This window comes from Sciurus vulgaris (genome assembly GCF_902686455.1).
Source record: "Sciurus vulgaris genome assembly, chromosome: 13".
NCBI classification, from domain to species: Eukaryota; Metazoa; Chordata; class Mammalia; order Rodentia; family Sciuridae; genus Sciurus; species Sciurus vulgaris.
In genome coordinates, this window is record NC_136474.1 from 37038417 (window position 1) to 37061076 (window position 22660).

At 39.1% G+C, this 22660-nt stretch overlaps 1 pseudogene across 1 annotated transcript; it reads left to right on the forward strand.

Annotated features, from left to right (window-relative positions):
• The first annotated feature begins 362 nt into the window (after positions 1 to 362).
• On the forward strand, positions 363 to 4850 carry LOC306643113 (ornithine decarboxylase-like; annotated as a pseudogene). The gene is made up of 2 exons: positions 363 to 366; positions 3743 to 4850. The product of its transcript is annotated as an ornithine decarboxylase-like (transcript).
• The last annotated feature ends 17810 nt before the right edge of the window (positions 4851 to 22660 follow it).

Below are 22660 nucleotides of genomic sequence, written 5' to 3' on the forward strand. Positions count from 1 at the left end.
CAGGTAGGTCTATGGAGTCAATGGGAAAGGGGAAGATTCAGAATGAGATTTACAGCACAAAAAACCATTAGCAGAGATTGAAAGCACACATTCAAAACAAGTACAGATTTTACCAGGATGTGGGCATGTTTAATGACACACCTCAAACATAGTGAGTGAGTGTTTTTGAAGCACAAGAATAGATTGGGGACAAGGATGAAATGAAAAAGTAATGAGTGAGTCTTGCATGCTGGTGATTCTATTGATTTCTGTATTGAGGAAGTTGATTAATTCAACTTTAAATGACTGAAGATTTTTTTAAATTGAGAGACAGTAATAATCAATTGTCCTACTGGACAGGAGAGAGAGATGCCTGAGGGCGAATGGGTAAGGACCAATGGGAAAAATCTCAGAGAGCAGACATGTATAAAGGAAATGTGGCATGTTCACATAAAAAGGTGACAACAAGGATGAACCTTAAAAATATTATGCCATATGGATGAAGAGACAGACAGAAAAAGACAAATAGTGTATGAATCCATTTGTATGAAACATTCAGAACAGGTATACCCAGGCAGACCAGAAGGGTTAATGGTTGCCAGAGGCTGGGGAGAGGGGAGAATAGGGAATGACTGCTTAATGAGAATGGGGTCTCCTTTTGGGATGATAGCAATATTTCAGAACCAGATGGAAGGATGGGTGCAAAATGTGAATGTATTAAATGCCAATGAATTATTCACTTCAAAATGGTATTTATATGTTACTGTGAACTTTACTAAAAGGATAATTTTCACAAACATTAGGGAAAAGAGTAGATACCTCTGAAAGTACACAGACTTATGTAAAGCCAGGTTTACTAATATTGCTAATAATTAATTAGTCTCAGACCTGAAAACTAGGGGAAGCACATCTCTCAGATTGATTAATTAGAGAACCAGGATGTAACTTTAGTCTTTATAATCTGCAGTATAATCAAGCAGCATTTAGTGGATATATACCAATATATACACACATACAAGCTATGTGTGAAGATTATACATGCGCACACACACACACACACACACACACACACACACACACAGATGATGGGGGATCATGATGGAAGTGAAGTTTGATGCCTTGTCATGAAAAGATGTGTTGGTCTTATTCAGGGTCTTCAGAGACTTCCCCTTCATCTTGTGAACAATCACAGTGCACTAAGCAGGGGATTGTCTAACTTGGCACACTTTTGAGAAGCAGCCTGGCTGCATGTGGAGAGTGCATGGCAGGAGTCAAGGGTGGATGCTGGTGTCTCTGCTGAGGGCAAGAATAGGTTAGTTGAATTTGGAAGATGTGGGGACAGAAACTTCATGTCTGGATTTGAAGCAGCCTTAGGAGAAGGACCAGAATGATTGGATATTGGGAGAGAAAGATGTCAGGGACACTGTTGGGTCTGCCTTTCACAGCTGGTGAGATAATAATACCCTCACCAGGTATGAAAGGACCAGGTATGAAGTCATGGGTCCATTTCACACATGGTGGGTTTGGGGTATATTTGATGATTCCTGACAAGTATTCGATATGTCCAGGCTGAAGCTGGGGCATAACAACTATTCTCTTATTAGGTGTTAACAGAAGCTACTGGCATGGAGATGATGGATTATTGGATTCTAAAGTGAAATCTTTGAAAAAAAAATATCAATGTCTACTTGGTGAGTGAGGGAAGATGTTGCAGTATAGGCGAATTTACAGTTGTATGCCAATATTAGAGCTAAAAGGGTATAAATAATGATATTTCATGTAAACACAAAGTTGCCTAGCTTAACTAGTTATTGTTCTCACAAGCGAATAACATTGACTTTTCTGAACCAGAGTGAATTTGTAAATGATAGTCTTTGCTTCCTTTCATTAAAAAATAACACTACATGAAGTTTTTTATTCCAGAAAAAAACTCCTGCAGGTGAAAACTCCATGATCCTTGCTCTACATGTCTCGAGGGCTTACTGTCCTTGTCTTGGTCTGGTTTATGGCATCTGCTAGCTTATAAACCTTCAAGTGAAGGCTAATGGGTGGCTATTCCCTTGTTTGTTGAATATGTGTGTATGTGAGTTTCACATAGGTGGTGAATTAATATGTGACCAATATGTTTAATCTTATTATTAATCAGAAAAATTCAAATGAAATTCCTTGTGATATGCCTTTTTAGACAGAAAATGAATGATATTTTAAACATTCAATAATATTAGTATTTGGCCTGGTTTGTAGAGAGACAGAAATTTATATAGCCCCCAATTGAGCAATGTTTTTAAAACTATATATGTGCTTCCCATAATTAAATTTCTAAGTACCTGTTATAGAAAAATTTTTTTTCAAGTCAGACATATCTATGACTTTGTAGAACTTAGTTATTCAAACAAATGGATTTAATGACTGGGAAGTATGGGAAAACATGTCCACCTAAGAATCATGCTAGATTCATGTTGCTACCCAAAATTCAGCCAGATAATAGCACTGAAAACCAAAACTGCAACAAGGAAGCATTAAGTAGAAACCTCAAAAATAAAACAACAGAAGTATATCTAAACACACTTTATAGCAAATTAATATTTTGTGGCATACTCCACTAGTAAAATATGAGATGAGTCTAAAGTCAGTTCACGTGATTAACTTCAACCATGTGGCATTGAAAGGGCCCCCTGAGTTAAAAGGGGCTGCTGAAGCTAGTGTTGCAAGGATGAAGATAAGTGGGAAATAAACCCTTTTATACGCTTCCCCGATCCTGTCTTCCCCTCCGAATGAGCTTTGTTTACCTGCTTCTTATATACACATTCATTTTTGCCTTCAAATTTACACCAGTAAAATTTGTTAAAAGATGCTTGAAAAAAATCTGTTGCACACAGAATTAATGCACAAATATCAACAAGGCTCAGAGGCAAAGTCACTAACTCGAATTTATTTTCTCAAATCAGTTTATGGCGTCATCTATCACTCCAAATACTTAGTTAATTGTACTTTTTTTCCCCCATGAAAGCAGTAACCTAACTTTGAAAAATTTAAATATTTTTGGTTTTTGTTGTGTCCTACTCCCAGGGACAACTCAAGTTGGGCATGGCACATCGTAACTGATAAACAAATGTTGTTGGATAAGATTGGAAGATTTTCCTTGAGTTCTAAAGAAGTACTTATTAATTTTTCTAAAAATTAAATGTGATTAGGGATTATGTTCAGTCCCTTCTAGGTCACATTGCCCAGTTTTAACAAGATTAGAGAAAACATAGTAATAACATGGATTCACTGCTACTTTATGCACAAGATCTGTAAATACGCAACCTTTGTTCTGTGCTCTTCAAAAAAGGACAGACATAAATGCAATCACATACAACGTGATAAAAAATGCACACAAAATTTCATAATTAACTCTAAGTTTGAATGGAGATATACTTGGTGTTGTTAACAGCCAGATGAGTTAGTCTGGGTCAAGTTTCTCCATAGAACTGCACTTTGAGGTCAGTCCCTGCAGCGGTCTCTGCTGCCTGAGGCCTCCCTCAGGCAGCAGCTCACACCACCTGGGGCTGGCTGTCAGCTGGGTAGCTGACAGGCGCTGCGGTGGTGGGCAGTGGAGCTGTTCTCTGGCTTTGGTTCCTGATCAACCGGGCGGGGCACCGATCCGGCGGCAGCATCTCCACAGGGCGAGTCAACGCCGCCTGTGCGCTGTGAGGTGAGTGGGCGGTGGAAGGGAGGCACAGACAAGTGTCCAGCGGCCCGCACTGGTCCGCTCTGCCAGCAAGGGAACACTTGGTGGCAGAGAGGGTCGTGGGCCACTTTTCCTGGGCCCGGGTGTCCTCGCGGTGCCCGAGTCGTCCTTGTGGCACCCACTGGTCGGGCCCCAAGCTGCGCCAGCCACAGTGTCTAAGCACGCTGGGAGCCCCTGGGGATGCCATTGGCTCCGCCAACCATTGTGCTCCTGGGCCCTTCTGTGCCACTGATAATTTTAAAGTAGTCTGCCACCTCGGTGTTAAATGTGGCGCCACACTCAAATCCAGCAGACTTCTTTTGGAACTAGCTGAAGAGTCAAATATTGATGTCATTGGTATCAGTTTTTACATGGAGAATGGCTGCACTGCTCCTGAGACTTTCCTGCAGGCCATCTCTGATGCCCACTGTCTTTGGCATTGGAGCTGAGGTTAGTTTCATCATGTATCTGCTTGATATTGGTGGAGGCTTTCCTGGATCTGAAGAAGTAAAGCTAAAATTTGAAGAGATCATCAGTGTGATTAACCCAGCACTGGACAAATACTTTCTGTGGGACTCTGGAGTGAAGACCATAGCTGAGCCAGGATATTATGTTGCTTCAGCTTTCATGCTTGCGGTAAATATCATTGCCAAAAAAAAAAAAAATCATATTAAAGGAACAGGCAGGCTCTGATGATGATGAGTCAAGTAAACAGACTTTTATGTATAATGTGAATGATGGAGTACACAGATTATTTAATTGCATCTTTTATGATCATGCACATGAAAAACCTCTGCTGCAGAAGAGACCTAAACCAGATGAGAAGTATTATTCATTCAGCATATGGGGAATGACATGTGATGGCCTTGATGGGATTGTTGAGGGCTGCTGAAAATGCATGTGGGTGATTGGATGATTTTTGAAAACATGGTCGCATATACCGTTGCCACTGCTTTTACGTTTCATTGGATTTCAGAGGCCAACTATCTACTATGTGATGTCAGGACCAACATGGCAGTGCATACAGCAATTCCAGAACTATGGCTTCCCACCCGAAGTGAAGGAGCAGGACATTGGCACTGTGCCTGTGCCTTGTGCTCAGAAAAGGAAGATCAAATGTTACTTGGCAGCCTGTGCCTCCACTAGTATCAACGTGTAGATGCCACTCTAGCTGTTAACTGCAAGGTTAAGTTAAGGGATCTGGGGGAACCACTTAACTTAATTACTGCTATTTTTGAAATGTCTTTCTAAGAGTAGGACTGGCACAGATGCAGCATATGGACTAGAAGTTGGGGGTCTCACTTATCTATGTTTTTATGGAAACTATTTGAATATTTGTTTATGGATTTTTATTCACTTTTCAAACTATCTACTGAAAAGTGTCCCCTCAGCTGGCCAGGAAGCATTTGTAGCTTGTACAATGGACGAATGGGTCAAAAGCTTAATGTTGTTGTAAGGCCCCCAAAAAGGAAACCCCAACTCTGTCCCATGGATGGATGTCAACCCCAATCAACCGCAGGAGGCGTCACTTGATGCAAACCGCAAGAGGTGTTTATTCCAGCGCGCTGGGACCCAACTCAAGCAGTCGAGTCCCTAGCAGAAAATCTTGTAGGTTTATAAAGGCAGAAACCACACATCGGGAGGGGTCACACATGAAAGGGGGAAAAGGGGGAACAAAGCTGCCAGGAAATTTCAAAGGGGGTCTGGGTTTGCTGACAACATGTTTCACAATGTTTTACAACAGGTGTAGATTCTGGTCAATAGTTTCTGGTAATCCTACTGTTTGAGCACTATCTGGCTATCAGGCTCAATTTACTCTTTTACTCTCTGTTTGGGGCTGTTTCCTGGAACAGCTTTAAGGGCTTTGTTCCCATTACTGGGAGGGAAACCTTAGGGAGTTGAGATAAAACAGACAGCTTAAAAAAGTGTCCATTCTTTCATTGTGACCTGTTTTGAAAATAAAGTATCATGAAATAATTAGGTATTGGGGGAGAAAAAAGAACTGCACTCTGAAGGAAATCTTCTGGGATTGAACATAAGCATTCTAAGAAAGAAGTTGGAGCAATTATCTGCTTCAGCCTCAAACAAATCCAAACAAAATAGAGGGTGTTCAAAGAAAATCTGGGCATCAGTTCTTTTCTCTTAGACAACAAAATCAGAATCTCCAAATGTGCTGATAATAATAATAGAGGTTTAATTAACTGGATAATCAATATGTTCTCATGTTCTGGGTAAGTTTTCGTTAGGTCCTCTGTTATAGTTTGGATCTGGAATGTTCCCTGAAGGCTCATCTGCTGTAGACTTTGACCCCAACATAGCAGTGTTCAGAGGTGGCACTTTCAGAAAGTGGTTGGATCATGAAGGCTTTGACATCATTGACTGATTATTCTACCAACAGATTCATAATTCGATGGCATTACTGGGATGACTCAGACACCATAGTGAGTGGGATCTAGTTGAAGTACGTGGGTCCATGGGAACAAGCCCGGGAAGACTTGTCCCTGGCAGCTTCTCCACTCTCTACTTCCTGACTGCCATAATGTGAGCAGTTTTCCTTCATCACACCCTCCACACCATGACAGTCTGCTTCACCACAGGCTCTGAAACAATGGAGCCTAGTACCATGGACTAAAACCTCTGAACTTGTGAGGAAAAAATAAACCTTTTCTCCTGTTTTTGATGTTTTTAATAGTGCCTTATAGTTATACATAACAGTGGGGTTCATTGTGACATCTTCATAAATGCATATAACAGATTGCTCTGTTTCAATCCATAGTACTTCCCCTTTCTCTTCCCTCCTTCCTCTCCCTGAGTCCCTTCCTATACTTTATTGGTCTTCTGTTCATTTTTTAATTTATGCATTGTAGTTATATATAAAATTGTGATATATGTCATAGATGACCATAGTATATTTTGGTCAGCTTCATACCCAGCTTGTCCCCTTTCCCTCCTATCATTCATCTAACCTCTATTTCACTTCTATTTTTGTGAGATCACTTTAAATTTTTTTTTTTCTCTCCATCTTCCATGTATAAGAGAAAACATTTGACCTTTGACTTTCTGAATCTGGTTTATTTCTCTTAGACTGACTCTCTCCAGTTCCATCCATTTACCAGCATATGACAAAGCTTTGTTTTTCTTTATGACTGAGTCAAACCTGTGTGTGCATGTGTGTGTGTGTGTGTGTGTATCACATTTTCTTTATCCATTCATCTATTAACGGGCACCTAGGCTGGCCATGAGAGAACATCTGTCATCTGTAGTATAAGTATTTACAGTTACCCCAATAGACATATCAGTCCAAGTAGTATTGTAGAGCATTCAGTCCTTAGCTATCTGAACCCTCCTGTGAGAGCTTCACCTAATGTAGGCCTCCCACTCGGCTCTACCAGGAGTAGGAGTCCAGGGAACCTGGGAAGGAAGTGAGTCAGTGTGACAACCAAGCGTCCTGGTGCCTGCATTCCTGTTTCCTGGAGACCTTGGTGTTAACATTTTCTATTTTTTCCTAGGTGGGGATCCAGAGGTTTGCCTCCGAGAGCCCAAGACAATTGGATACCGTGAGGAAACACTGGAGGGAAAAGGGAGGGAAAAGCAGAAATGAGAAGACTTGGTCACATGGAAAACAGATTCTTGAGAAGATGCCAATGGGGTGAGTGGCTAAAGTGTTACACTTTGCTTATTTAACTTTGTCTTCTCTCTGTGTATGAGTGTGTGTGTGTGAGAGAGAGAGAGAGAGACAGTGTTAGTTACTGGCATGGAATTCAGGGCTTTGCACATCAAATCTCACATGCTATAAACATTGGTATGTTATTTATCTCCACGGTATGCTGATTTTAATTCTTTTAGATAAATACCAAGGAGTGGGATATCTGGGTTATATGGTGAATTCATTCCTGGTCTTTTGAGGAATCTCCATAATACTTTCCAAAGTGGTTTCCCACCAATAATGTATGTGTACCTTTCCCCCTCTACCCTTGCCAGCAGTTATCATTATTTTGATGATTGCCATTATGAGCAAGATGAAATCTTAGGATAATTTTGATTTGCATATTCCTGATTGCTAAAGATGTTGAACATTTTTTTCATATATTTGTTGTTCATTTGTATTTCTTCTTTAGAAAAACTCTAATTAGATTGTTTTTGGCTATTTATTGAGTAGGTTTTTTTTAATTTTTTTTTTTTTGCTATTAAGTGTTTTGAGTTTTGTTTTTTGTTTTTTGTTTTTTTGTTTTTTGGTCTAAATGTTTTTATTGAAATAAATAGTTGCAAGAACTTACTTTCCTCACTCTAAACTAAAACATAACAATACAGGCAAAATTCATTTGGTAGCATAATTCCAATATGTGAACTTTCTCCTCATCATGGTGAGGGTAGTGTTGTTCATAAGCAGTTGTTCTTCTGTAAAATATTACCCCAGACTACTAGAGTCACACAAGGTGGTCTTAATTCTGTGTGTGGGCAGTATGTTATATAGGTGCTGAAAGGTGGGAGAGGTACAAACACAACTTTTAAGAAAGAAGTACAAACACAAACGTTTAAGAAAACTAAATAATTCAAAGTAGAATTTTCAATTCCCCCTCATCTCTCATAATAAAAAGTAATGCTGGGATCTGACACCTACATTTGGTTTTTATCCTGACCGTTTACAAAGTGTTCCCCCATAACTTGCATCTTTTAGGTGTATGGGTAATATAGTTCATTCACACTGAAAACAGGTATATCCACTCCTTCCTCCTCTTCCCTCCTTGTTCATGTTCTTTATGGCACGTACTATCTGAGGGTCTTTAAGAGTCACCCTACTGTTTAGCTCCTTCCCAAAACTTGTCCAAACCAAAAGAATCTTCAAACAGAACTGGTCCTTCTTGGCCTCTCTGTCTATGATCTGAAAAAGAAACCTCCTTGTCAGGAACAAATCTGTTGGTCTTTATTCTAGTTTCTAGGTCATCACCATACATGTCCTTGTCCAGATTTTTACTGGGCCTATGAACACTCTGAGCCGTATCTTAACCACCTCTCCATGCTTGATCATATACACTGTAAATTTCATCTTCTCCACCTGCAAATCCATTGTCTACATCCTAGATTGGTTGAAAATCCTTTGGTCATACTGCAGTTCATTGGAATTCCAAGGATTGGGCACACAAGAGCAATGAGTTCACTGATATTTCTATTTTCATTTCTCTGCAGCTTTGACCTCTTATCAAGAGCTTCCCTAAAAAGATTCCAGTCATGCTGTCTCTCTTTTCATCTATCATGACAGATTTCATCTCTCTCAGGTGTCTCCCTGTCCTCTTTTTCCACATGGGTTTTGATCCCACTTCCCTCTCTCTGGCTTTTTGGTCCATTTCTTTAAGTTTCTTTTTGTTTCTCCTTTTCTTTTTGAGCCATCTTTTGCTGTATTTGGACACGCATTTCCACAGCTTCATGAATCTTCCAAAATTCTCATTTAGATTTATTGTCTGAAGTCCTCTTCCATCAGGAGCTAGATGTTTATCTAATGGAATTGTATAACCCTTTGCATTTTTCCACTTGGAAATAGGAGAAATCTTCCACTACTGTTCCTTTACAGTCATCTTTTGACTAGGAAAATGCATGACAGGTGCAGGAAGAGGTGTTCCCTTGGGGAATTTTCTTATTAATCTTAAACCTTGGAGGTTCCATTGGATCTTACTGCATTTCTACCATTTGACTAGCTCTCTGTTTAGCTCCAGAGTTCAAAACTACTCCCTGCTGAGATGGTGTGTAGTGGATGCACTGAGCAGGAGCCAGTTTATCAGCTGCTGGTTTTGGCACGGCTGTGGCAACCTTCTGTTATACAGATTTCTCTAAAGCTACCCTTGTCTTTTCTGTTATATCTTTAATAAAGGTATACCCAGGATATCAGCCCATATTGTTCTGAGCTCCAGACAAGGAGAAGAAAAAGGTGGCTACTCCCAGACCGTTCAATATGGAGGACCCAATTCCTTTTGAGTTTTTATATACTCTGGATATTAAACCCCTGTCAGAAGAGTAACTGGCAAAGATTTTCCCTCATTCTGTAGACTCTTTTCTTTACACTCTTAATGACTTCCTTTGCTGTGCAGAATCTTTTTAATTTAATGACATTGCACATTGATTCTTGGTTTTATTTCTTGAGCTATAGGAGTCTTATTAAGGTTGTTGCCTGTGCCAACATATTGGAGTGTTGAATTTATTTTCTTCTAGGAGTTTTACTGTTTCTGGTCTAATTCCTATGGTTTTTATCTACTTTGAGTTGACTATTGTGGAGGCTGAGGGGTAGGGATCTAGTTTCATTCTTCTACATATAGATACCCAGTTTTCCCATCACCACTGTTAAAAGGACTTTTTTTAATGTATGTTTTTGGCACCTTGGTCAAGGATCAGATGACTGTGTTTATGTGTATTTGTCTATGTGTCCTCTAGTCTATTCCACTGATCTTCATATTTATTTTTATGCCAATACTGATTTTGTTATTAAAACTCTGTATTATAATTTGAGATCAGGTATTGTGAAGCTTCCCAGCTTGCTCTTACTGCTCAGGATTGCTTTGGCTATTCTGAGCCTTTTATTCTTGCATATACATTTGAGAATAGTGTTTTCTAGTTCTGTCAGGAATACCATTGGCACTTGATATGAATCTCTAGATTTCTTTTGGTAATATGGTCTTTTGATTATTTTAATTTTACCTATTCATAAACATGTTCAGTCTTTCCATCTTCTAAGGTCTTCAATTTATTTCTTCAGTGTTTTATAATTTTAGTTGTAGAGATATTTACCTCATTATATTCATTCATAAGTTTTTTTTTTGTTTGTTTTTTTTTTTTTTTGAGGCTACTGTGAATCAAGTAGTTTCCTTGATTTCTTTCTTCATGGATCATTATTTTTCTTTTCTTTCTTTTATTTTAAAAAATTTTTAATTTATTTTTTAAATTATTTTTTTATTTTTACAGACTGCATTTTGATTCATTGTACACAAATGGGGTACATCTTTTGTTTCTATGGTTATGCATAATGTAGATTTCATCCATTCATATATTGAAGCATAAGAAAGCTATTGATTTTTTTGTATGTTAATCTTTTATCCTACTGCTTTGCTGAATTTGTTGATTAGGTGTAGAAATCTTCTGGTGAATTATTTTTGCCGGGAGGGAATGTCCTCTCTGTATAGGATCATGTCATCAGCAAACAGAAATAGTTTGACTTCTTCATTTCCCATTTGCATCCCTTTAATTTTCTTCTCTTGTTTCATTGCTCTGGCTAGAGTTGCAAGGACTGTATCGAATAGGAGTGGTAAGAGTGGATTTAGAGGAAAAAGCTTCAGTTTTTATATTAACTTTGTGTTTGTCATATATAACCTTTATGATATTGAAGTAAATTCCTTCCATCTCAAGTTTTTTCACTGCTTTTAACATAACTAGGTGGTAAATTTTGCCATTCACTTTTTCTGCATTTGTAGAGACGATTGTGAAATTTTTGTTCTTGAGTCTATATGATGAATTACATTGATTTATGTATTTTGAACCAATCTTGCATCCCTTGGATGAATACAACTTAATCATGGTATACAATCTTTTTAATGTGTTTTTAAACATATTTGCTAATATTTTATTAAGTATTTTTGCATGTATGTTCAGTGGTCTTGGTCTGTAGTTTTCTTTCCTTGATGTGTGTTTTTGTACTTTTGGTATCAGGATGACGTTGCCCTCATAAAATGAGTTTGAGAGTGTTCCCATCCTTTTTATTTTGTGTAAGAATATAAGAATTGGCATCAGTTATTTAAGAGTCTGGTAGAACTCAGATGAGAATCCATCTGGTCCTGGGGTTTTCTTTGTTGAATGACTTTTAATTGCCGCTGCAATCTCATTGTTTGTTATTGGTCTGATATATTTTCTCTATCCTTTTGATTCAGTTTGAGAAGAACATATGCATCTAGAAATTTGTCAATATCTTCTAGATCTTCCAATTTATTGGGATATAAGTTTTCAGAATAGACCTTAAAAGTCTATGGATTTTAGAAATGACTGGTGATGTCTCTTTTTATCTCTAATTTTGTTGATTTGGGTCTTCTCTTTCTTTTGGTTAGTTTGGCTAGGGATTTATTAGTATTGTTTACCTTTTCAAAAACCAATTTTTTGCAGCTTTGATTCTTTGTATTTCAAAATATTTCAATGATTTTGGCTGTGATCTTTATTTTTTTCTGTCTTCCACTGATTTTGGAATTAGTTTGTTCCTGTGTTTCTAGAGCTTTGACATGTAGCTTTAGATTGTTCATTTGGTATCATTCTGATTTTTTGTGTGTGATGTGGTTGCTCTTGTTGTTTTGTGTGTGTGCGTGTATAGTCACTTAATGCTAAATGTCCTCCTATTAAAAGTGGCTTCATAGTGTCACAGAGATTTTAGTGTTTATCTTCATTCTCATTTAATTTTAGTAATTTTTTTAAAAATCTCTGCTCTCATTTTTTCTATGCTCCATTCATTTAAAAGATAATTGTTCAATCTCCATGTGTTCATGTGGTTCCTATATTTTTTTACTATTGATTTCTAATTTTATTTTATTATGATCTGATAAGATACTAAGGATAACAACATTTTTTTTTGTTTGTTTTTTCTTCAAGACTTGCTCAATGACTTAAAATAGAGTCTGTTTTGGAAAAACTATCACAAGTTCTTGAGGGAAAAAAAATCAGCTGTTGGGTAAATTTTATATAGATATATGTTATGTTCATTTATAGTATTATATGGATCACAATTGTGTTCATTGATTTTATCTCTGGATCACCTAATCTACTATGGGAGGGGTGTGTTCAAATCACCCAGTATCATTGTTTTAGAGTCTGATTAGGACTTATAGTCAATAAGTGTTTATTTCATGTAATTAAGTGCACCAACATTTGGGGCATAAGTATTTCCTATCATTATATCTTTTGGTTGGGTTGTTCCCTTTAACTGTATGTAATGACTTATCTCTTCTGATTAATTTTTGCTTAAAACCTGTTTTATCAGCCATGAGAAGAGCTATTCCTTGTTTTTGGACTCCATTTGCATAAATTATATTTTTTTCATTTTTTTTGCTTTCAGTCTTGGATGTCTTGGCATTTAATATGAGTAACTTGCAAACAGTATATGCTGGGTTTTGTTTTTCAATACATTCTGTCAATCAGACTGTTCAGTGTTATGTCTATTGTTCTGAGACATTTTGTTTTGTTTCTGAGATTTGTATAGATTGATTATGTCCCCTCTCCCCTTGACCCTCTCTCAACCTCTCCTCTGTTCCCCCTGTACTGTCCCTGGTCCATAGTGATCCCTATTCCACTTTCAGAACATTTTTTTTTCACCCTTAGATTTTGTATATGAGGGAAAACAGGCTATGCTTTCCTTAACTGTCTTATTTCACTTAACTCCATGTCCTTGAGTTCCATCAGTTTCCTACAAATGACAGGATTATATTATTCTTTATGGTTGAAAAATACTCCCTATAGTATATATACTATACTTTTAAAAATTTTCTGTATATGGTGACAGGCACCTAGATTCCTTATCTTTTCCATTGTGAATAGTGCTCCAATAAACATGGGCATTCAGGTATCAATTTGTATACTGATTTTATTTACTTTGGAGAAATACCCAGCAGTGGAATACATGGATCATATGATAGTTCTTTTTTTTTTTTTTTCTGAGTAAGATTCATATTGTTTTCTATAGAGGTTGTACTCATTGACATTTTCACAATCAGTGTAAAAGAGCTCCTTTTACTCTATATCCTCACCAGTATTTGTTATTTTTAAAAAAAAATTTTTTAAATAGTCATTCCAGCTGGGGTAAAATAAAATTTCATTGTAGATCTGATTTGTATTTTCCTAATGGATAAAGATGTTGAGCATTTTTTCTTTCATTGACTGGTCATTTATATTTCTTTTGTGAAGTACATTCAGATAATTTTTCTAATTCTTATTGTATTACATATTTATTGGTTGTTGAATTTTTGAGTTTAAAAAAATATATTCTGCGTATTATTCCTCTGTCAAATGAATAGCTGAAAAAGATTTTCTCTCACTAAGTTGTCTTTTCACTCTGTTTATTATACCCTTAGCTGTGCAGAGGTTTTCTAATTTGATTCATCCCTCATTGTTAGTGAATAGGTGGCATTAGTGCCTCCCTTGCCCTAAGAGTTCAGTTTCCTATGGACCTGGGGTCCATGGTGAAAAGGGGCAACCCCCATGCAGAGGGGCTGAAAGTGGGGTCTCAGTCAATCATTCCCTCTGAGCACAGGCTGATGAGGGGCTGTGGGTACTTCTCTATAGAAGTTGCCAATGACAAATATCTAGTTATAACCAAATAAGAGTGGCTTGTGGCTTAAAGATTTCCTTTCAAGAACCTACAGACCATGATGCAGGAGCAGGAAGCAAGGAGGAAATAGTGGCCCAAATAGAGCTGTGCTCCTCTGCTCGTGGGCTTCACCTGCCAACTGACCAGTAAAACCAATGGCAAATTAACCACACCTGCAAGAAATGAGGAATTGCTGAGAGGACTTTGGAAGCACATTTATTAAGCTGCCAGTGGCAAGGAACTTTGCCCTGGCAGAAAAGTCCTTTGGAATGGAGGTTTTCATTTGTCGCAAATACTATGCAGTCCTTTTTTGTGCATGTGTGGTCAGCTGGTGGTTCAGCTCCACCTTGTGGACATAGACTGGCTTCATTAAGACTGTTTGCCATTTTGAGCTTTCTTTAGAAACTCAAACTCTTCCCCTTTCACTAAGCTCTCGATTTCCTTCTTCAGGGTCTGGATCTCGCTTTTCTTCTTGAGGAGAACCTGGTAAATGGAGTCAAACTTGTCGATGAGCCTCTTCTCTTCTTCCTTTATCTTGCCTATCTATTTGGCCTCAGAAGCAACAATGAAAACTTTCGTTTTCATGTATTCCTGTCTCAGCTGCTCCATCTTCCTGTTGGCAGCCTCCTGCAAGCTCTGCTGACTGGTTCTTACCTTCTCCGGTGCTCTTGAGGTTCCATTGATGGTTAGTTTATGCCTCAGTTTATTCTCCTGACTCAGAGACACTGGAAAGCAGGCCGTGTGCTCCACCAGGTAGATGTGGTAGACACATTCATTATGTGTGTATGATGAATGTGGGCAAACTGTGGGCAAAATAAGTCCCACAGTTGTGCTGAGAACATTTGCGGCTCAGCAGGTTTCAAACCCGTAACTGCAACAGGTCTTGGAAGGCAGGGCTCTCGAGGTGTGGTCATAAGTGCTCCTGATAGGAGGCCGTGCACATTCAGGGCCTCTGCCTTAAGGCAGTGGTCACACACCAGCTGGGTGACTGGACTGGGGGCCAGGGAACTGGCATCCTGTTTGTGTTGGGCACATGCTTCAGCTAGGCCTGTAGAAACTGGTCCACCACCATGCACAGCACCATGTTCTTCATCTCCAGGAGCGCTGGGGAGATAGCACGCCACTGCTGGCACTGGTATGGCTTGCCTTGGATGGCTCATGTCTCCTCCAGGCACAACTGACAAAGTTGAGGCCACACAGGATGGTGACCAGCTCCTTGAAAATCTCCAAGCAAATGGAACACAACAGCTCCTCTGTCAGTCGGAATAGCTCAGTCATGGCGCTTCTGGGGACACCCCCAACAAGTCACCCAGGCACAGCAAGAAACCAACACATGACCACCCCCAGGCTATATAAGACACTATCATGTAATACTCAAAGTTTAAACACTCATACAGGCCAGGCACATCAGTGGTCTTGTGATGGTAGGCATAAAACCTACAAGCCATCTAACTTTCTAACTTATTTTCAGGGGTGGCAAGGTCCTGGAGATTGAATCAAGGGGTGCTTTATCATGAGCCACATCCCCAGTTCTTTTATATATATATATATTATTAGGATCTTGCTAAGTTGCTTCTGGTCTCTAAGGTGCTGAGGCTGGCTTTGAACTTGCTATCCTCCTGCCTCAGTTTCCTGACTCTCTAGGATTATAGGCATGTACCACTATGCCCAGCTCATCTAACTTCACTTGACATTGTGAAATTGTGAATCCTGTACTGAAATCAAGCAGATGCATTGTAGATCATTGTACAATGATGATTGTAGAAGATAGTGGCACTGTCTACACTCATTTTTTTTTTCAAACATTCCTTTCATTTTTTTAAACAATATTTTTTTAGTTGTCTATTTATTTATATATGGTGCTAAGATTTAAACCCAATGCTTCATACATGTTAGGCAAGTGCTCTACCACTGAGCCATACCTCCAGTCCTACACTCATGAGATTTAAAAATATGAGCGAAATGGGGTTAAGTCTTAAATTGAAATAAGTTTGTCCTAAACCAGTCTCCTTACTTGTGTGATAAAGTTTATCCCAAAGGGGCCTGGGTATATGGTGAACTATAACCTAGCTTGCTATGCAAACAAATTGAAACCCAATCTAAGGTAGGAATGTACTCATAACCAAGCAACTAAGTCTCAGCCAATCATAGCAGTGCAGCTTCAGATAATCACGTGGTACAGACTACTCTGACCATGTGCATATAGGTCAGAAATGCTGACTGCTGCCAATCAGATGGTTTCCATATGGCACTTCCTCTTCTCTGACAGTGAGTGTTATCTGCAGAGGTGGTGAGGGTAGCAGTCTTTGGTCCCTGTAATGTATAAAGCTGCTCCCCCACCCTTTCCGTTGCAGCCATTTTCCCCGCCTCCCAACCACTTGTCAATCTGTGAACATCCTAGCTAGCTATTGGTTCATCAGTCAGCTTGCAAGTATCCTTCTCCGATATTGGTCCCCTGTTAGCCCAGTGGAATTCAACGGCTTTACTGTAGCTACCTGCCATCTTTTCTCATCCTTCTGTCTCTCCTCCTCACTTTCTTTATCCTCCTGGCTTTCACACTCTCTCTAGCACATGCCGTTTCTCATTCTCTTTCTTCTCCTCTCATTTTCTCTCTTACTCTGCAGGGAGACACTCTGTTTGCTTAATAAACTCCCTTATGTGATTTCCCATGTCCGGCGTGGTTTCTGTGGGATTCCTTACAGTCCCAAGTGCCACCTGTGCTAGAAACCTTCTTTCTTTCTGTAGGCAAACTTTGCTAAATTGAGAGTTATCAATTTTCTTAAAACAATTCCCATGTAGGAACTAATTGTGAGAATCTGCCTATGTTCTTTCTGGCATTTGGGGGAACTCAAAGACTATTTTCTGACCATTTTCGAGCCACCTGGGAGTGGACTAAGCTGAAGAAAAAGAAACACAGTGAGACTGCCTTGGGAGTAAACGCTTCCCACCACAGGGTCAAAAGTTAGACCAGATCTTGAGAGCCCTGGGGTGAGGAGAGTGATGGTCACAGCAAGTGTACTACCAGATGAGGGAGTTGAGAGGGAAACTGTGAGGACCAGCCAGGGGAAGAACAGGAGCCAGGCCCTAGAAACCACAGGGAATGACCATGAAAGAGAGTCCCCTCTGAACTCATGTCTAATCCAGACAGCATCCTTGTAGGTTCAGGGAAGAGCAGCACCTATCCAGTGATATTTTTTCCTCTTTTACTCCCAGGGTAGCTGCTGGACTTGAAGTGGTCGGAAGACAAGCTCTCCAGGTCCCTGTGGCAGAAGAGGTAGATGTACGAGATGCAAATGGAGAAGTCTGCATGCTGTTTGCTGACCTGGCTCTGCAGAATTCCAGTGGATTTTTCCTTATCTGAACATGAACAGGTAAGCCATGGGGACCCTAGATTTCACCCAAGGACTGGAGACACCAGCACCAAAGAGCTGGTGTGCATATTCAGTGTGGAGAAAATAAAGTCAGTTTTGAAGAACTCCATGAGTGCGGCTTGTTCACAGTCAAAGCAGTGAAAGAATGGACATTTTTTTAAGCTGTCTGTTTTATTTCAACTCCCTAAGGTTTCCCTCCCAGTAATGGGAACAAAGCCCTTAAAGCTGTTCCAGGAAACAGCCCCAAACAGAGAGTAAAAGAGTAAATTGAGCCTGATAGCCAGATAGTGCTCAAACAGTAGGATTACCAGAAACTATTGACCAGAATCTACACCCTGTTGTAAAACATTGTGAAACATGTTGTATGTTATCAGCAAACCCAGACCCCCTTTGAAATTTCCCGGCAGCTTTGTTCCCCATTTTTCCTTTTTTCCCCCTTTTCCCCCTTTCATGTGCGACCCCTCCCGATGTGTGGTTTCTGCCTTTATAAACCTACAAGATTTTCTGCTAGGGACTCGACTCCTCGAGTTGGGTCCCAGCGTGTTGGAATAAACCCCTCTTGCGGTTTGCATCAAGTGACGCCTCCTGCGGTTGATTGGGGTTGCCATCCATCCATGGGACAGAGTTGGGGTTTCCTTTTTGGGGGCCTTACATTTGGGGGCTCGCCCGGGATAAGATGGCCCCCCTCATCCGCGGAGTCGACCTTGGAGGTAAGAAGGGGTACCCCGAAGTTGTCTGTCTTTGTCTTGTGTTTTGTTAGTTGGTCTGGTTCTGTGAGCGCGCTTTCGGTTTCGGTGGCAACCGTTTGGTGACTCGTGAGAGTGGCCGAACAGTGGTCGGTAGACATGCCTGGGGGGCCACAGGTTGCAGCCCTGGGGGACGCCCTAAGGGTGGAAGGAGAGCCAGGGGACGCCTGGTAGTCTCCGTAGGTAAGGGCGCTGATGGGGTTCAATTGGTGGATCAGAGATTGGCGCCCGTCTGTATCTGGTTCTGTTGTGTGTTTGTGGCAGAGGTGGAGGAAGGGTTGGAACAACTGCGGGGTTCTCGGCCTGGGCTACTCTCGGGTGGACCCCAAAGGTTCCTTCTCTGGACTCCCCCTCCCGACAGCCCTGAAGAGTAACTTAGCAAAGTAGCTTCAGTCTCAAAAGTAATGGGAAATAAGGTCTCATAATTTTCTTTAACATACAACCCAACCTGTCCTGATGAGATGGCTAAAATGCCTTAGACACAAAGTTTCTGTTAAAACCTGTTAGATCCTTCCAGATCTCAGTCAAGGCTTACATTGAAATATAAATAAAAGAAGCCTAAAGGCTCAGTAGGAGACCAGTCTCAAACCCAGGGAAAGAAAAGGTAAAAAGAGTCTTTAAAACTCCAGCAAAGTAAATGCTATATTTTTAATTATATGTTTTTTTGAGTTCATGATTTTTTGATCAGTTCTATTTTTTATCCAACTAGAGTTTTTGAACATCTGTTACATTGCAATGGAGATTCACCTATAAAGTTACGAGGGCTTGATTTTGTGTTATTTGTATGTTGTGCTGTCTGATGTCATGTTTTGTCTGTATAAAAACTGAGTGCTCCTAAAATTAAAATTTAAAAATGGATCCAGATACTTTTAATTCACATGATTTAAAAAAGGTTCAAATTGGGTAAACTAATAAGAGTAAAATGTCTTTGAAAATAACTTGCAAGTCTCTAGGTGGTCAAGCTAATAAAATATTGATGTTAATAAAATGTCTAATATCAATTGTTTCTAGGACTTTTCTTCAACAGGGAAGAGACAGCAAATACTGTTCAGGACACTTGTCTGATATCTTGGTTTTTTACAGAATAAGTGAATTAGAGTTAACATGTATGGGATTACTCTAATGTGTTTGTAGAGATATCTGATTAATTTACAAAGTTAAAATGCTAATTGTTAAATAACATCAGGTACTTTTAACTCCTTAAATTCCATGGAGTATCATACTTAAACATTATTGGTGTTTTCATAGGTTGGTAAATAAAAGGGTTTAAACTTGCTTTGTGTCATCACTAAACTAAAAACAGGGTTACTAAGAGTTATGTCCTAACAAGTGCAATTCTATATACAAAGGGTCCCAAAAGTTTCAACTGTGTTTCAATTGGAGTACTATAAACAACAGAATATTTAATCTTATTAAAATAGAGTAATTTATCTAAATTCAGAAATTTCATAAGAGTTGTTTCAGAATGTGAACAAAAAGGGGACAACGAATAGGAAAGAGAAAATAAAAGGTTCTGGGTATGGAAATATATTTAGTAAAAGGAAAAAGGAAATGTTTCTGGGTAAGAAAGTGCTTGTGTGATGAAATACATGAGGGTCTAAGTAAGTGCTAAGAAAGTCTGTGTAAGTAAAGGGCAAGTTTCAACAAGTTTGTGTGTAACTAAGTTGGTTATATGTATGTGAGACAGCTAAAACTATTGAAGGTTTTTCCTAAGGTGAAATACTAATGTTCTGATATAAACCAAAGTTTAATCTATATGGTAGAATGACATGGTAAAATGACAAGGATTTGAAACACTAATTTACTCTTAACTTTGTGTCTATTAAGTTTTATTCTTTAGAACAATTAGTCTTAAAAATTGGGGTGTATACAATTATGGTTAAACAACTATTATAGAGTATTGTACTTTGTTACAGAGTCTACATTTCTCTTTAAAAACTCAATTTGGTAAGATAAAAGTGTCAAGGTATTTGTGAAATGGTCACTAGTTGTATATTAAATGTGTTCATATTTTTCAGGACCACAAGTTTTTAAAGCAAGGAATTTATTAAGCTCTGCTATCCTCCAGATTAAACTTGTCTGTAATGGTAATCTTAAACTTATAAAGAGTAAATTTTATTGGGGATTTATTTCTATCATTTAATGTTCTATTATAGGACCTGCTATCAATAGGGTATGTGTAAAATTTGTTACTTTTTACACTGAGATAAAGAATTTCAAATGTAAGTGTATTTCTAAACATTAGAGTCTGATTTGTTTAAAGGTTAATATTGTGAAATATGAAAGAAACATGAAAACATTTTGCCACTTAATCACACAAAAGGAAAGTTAAAAGCTCTCTCAGCCTTTCTTTGATTCATGTTTTAGATACTATGTTAAATTGTGTTAATTGTAAAGTTTATATAGACTCAGGAAACAGTATATGTAAACTACTTAATGGTATTTAAGGAAAAGAAGCAAAGATCAACATCAGAATTAGAACACTTAAGATCTGTAAAGAGCCACGCCTTACCTGAGATAAGGCTCTGCCTCCCACCTCACTGTGTGTAGAATAGCTCCAAAATAAGCCAGACTTCAGCTTATTTAAAGTTATAGTCAAAAGATTGGTTCTTGTTGTAAAAGTACTGTGATCTCAAATAGGGGATAGAATGTAGTTCTCAATCAAAATTCAAGATAGCTATTATACAAGCTGAATATATTTTTACTCTTGCTAATTTCATTTTGTAAAACTGTTACCTGTTAATGTTTTGCAGAAGTAGCTGCTCCAAGAACAAACAACCTAGGTAACTTGTGATAATAAGCCATCACCTATAGAATAGATAGTGGTAACTTCCAGTACTAATGCAGACTCCAGTTAGATAAAAGGGTAAATAACTGTAAAGTTATGGACATTAAAGTTAAAGCCCATTACTCTTAATTTATGACTGGTGAGACTGGCTTGCTGGATAATTAAGATCAAACTTAGAGATTGGAGTTAAACACAGAGGTCAAGAAAAGTCCATATTTGGGTCTTGCCCTCAACGTTAGCCTGAACCCAGGGAATAAGAGGACTTCTCTAAGGAGCGTTGCAACTCTGGGTCACACAACCTCCTGATCAAGGAGATTGTTGAGACTAGAGGATGAAAAATCATCCAGTGCATCTGCTGCAGAGGAGGGTCATGGAAAAGGGGAAACATCCCTTGATGTTTCTAAAGGAAGTCACCTCATCAAGAGACCCTGCCTAATCAAAGTCACTGGTGGAGATAAGGAGCCGCTCTTAAGTTCTGTACGAGTGACCCCTGTGGGAACTCAGCTGACTCTTTAACAAGACAGGAACCAGGTCAATTTGACCAGCTTGATCTTAGATACCCAGCAAAACAGTTAAAACCAAAATATAGCCATTCTTGGGCATTTAAAGGAAATAATAATTAAATGTAACTTAAGATGTACACTTGTACTAGCCCACTAGAATAAAGACTGGAATCTACAAATGAGAGAAAGATTTTTCAGCAAATGTGCCTGATAACTATCAAGAGAAACTGCCAGAGTCAGAAGTTTTTAGTCAGTTTAAGACCTTCCTAAGCTACACAGGTAGACTTAATCTATGTTTGCTAGTATGATTATCTATTCCTAAGTAACAGAAGTATAGAGATCTCTATTAAACACAGGTTATACCAATAAAGGGATATTTTACAAAATCAGATGACATTAAGTAGCTTAACTATTTTTTCTGGGGACATCTATGACATTAAGAGTTAAATGTCGTGTTTACATTCCTGATAACCTGGACAATGTTAAAGTCCCCAAATAAAGGCCTTGTCCTCTCCAGCCTTTGCTAGGCCTAGTTATGGGAACAATTTCTCAGTTCTTTCACCTCCTGGTGAGAGATTGACTTCTGTCATTTTCATGATACTCATTTGCATGTTTCAGATGCTGCAGCATTTACTTTGTACTAATCTCATTTCAGTACTCGTGTCTTTTTGTTCTATCATAGAAGCACCCACCCCCAGATGACTTTACAACCTGCTCTACCCCAACCAGGCTTTTTCCTGAGACCCCTTGATTGACCCAATTTTTAGAAAAGGAACTCCAAGCTGCTTGCCCCATGCCACCCACTTCCAGCTCGAAGAAGCTAGAGCGGTCATCGACCTCCTTTCCCAGCAGCATGGAGTTCCTAAGATTAGAGGGGGGAATGAAGCCAGAATTGGGAACAGGTAGTTAGTGCAGAAATAGGGGATCGGGTCAAATCGAGGAAATGGCCATAAAATCATCTGCCTCTGGAAGTTGGAGACTGCCCCTGGAAGAATGGAATGTCAAGGATCTCCGGAGCCCATTGATTACCAAATTTACCTGCTTTTATCAAGGACTGTTTATCAAGGGCTGCAAATAAGGGGCTGCTAATTGGTGGCCCGCCCCCTGGGCTCTTGCCTGCCTGAAATCACCTAGTCACCTTCATCAGGGAAAGAGTAAGTGCTGTACAGGTACTAGTGCTCAGGCAACAATACCAGTCCCTCCGCCAAGGAAATAGCTTTGGAGAAGAGTATAT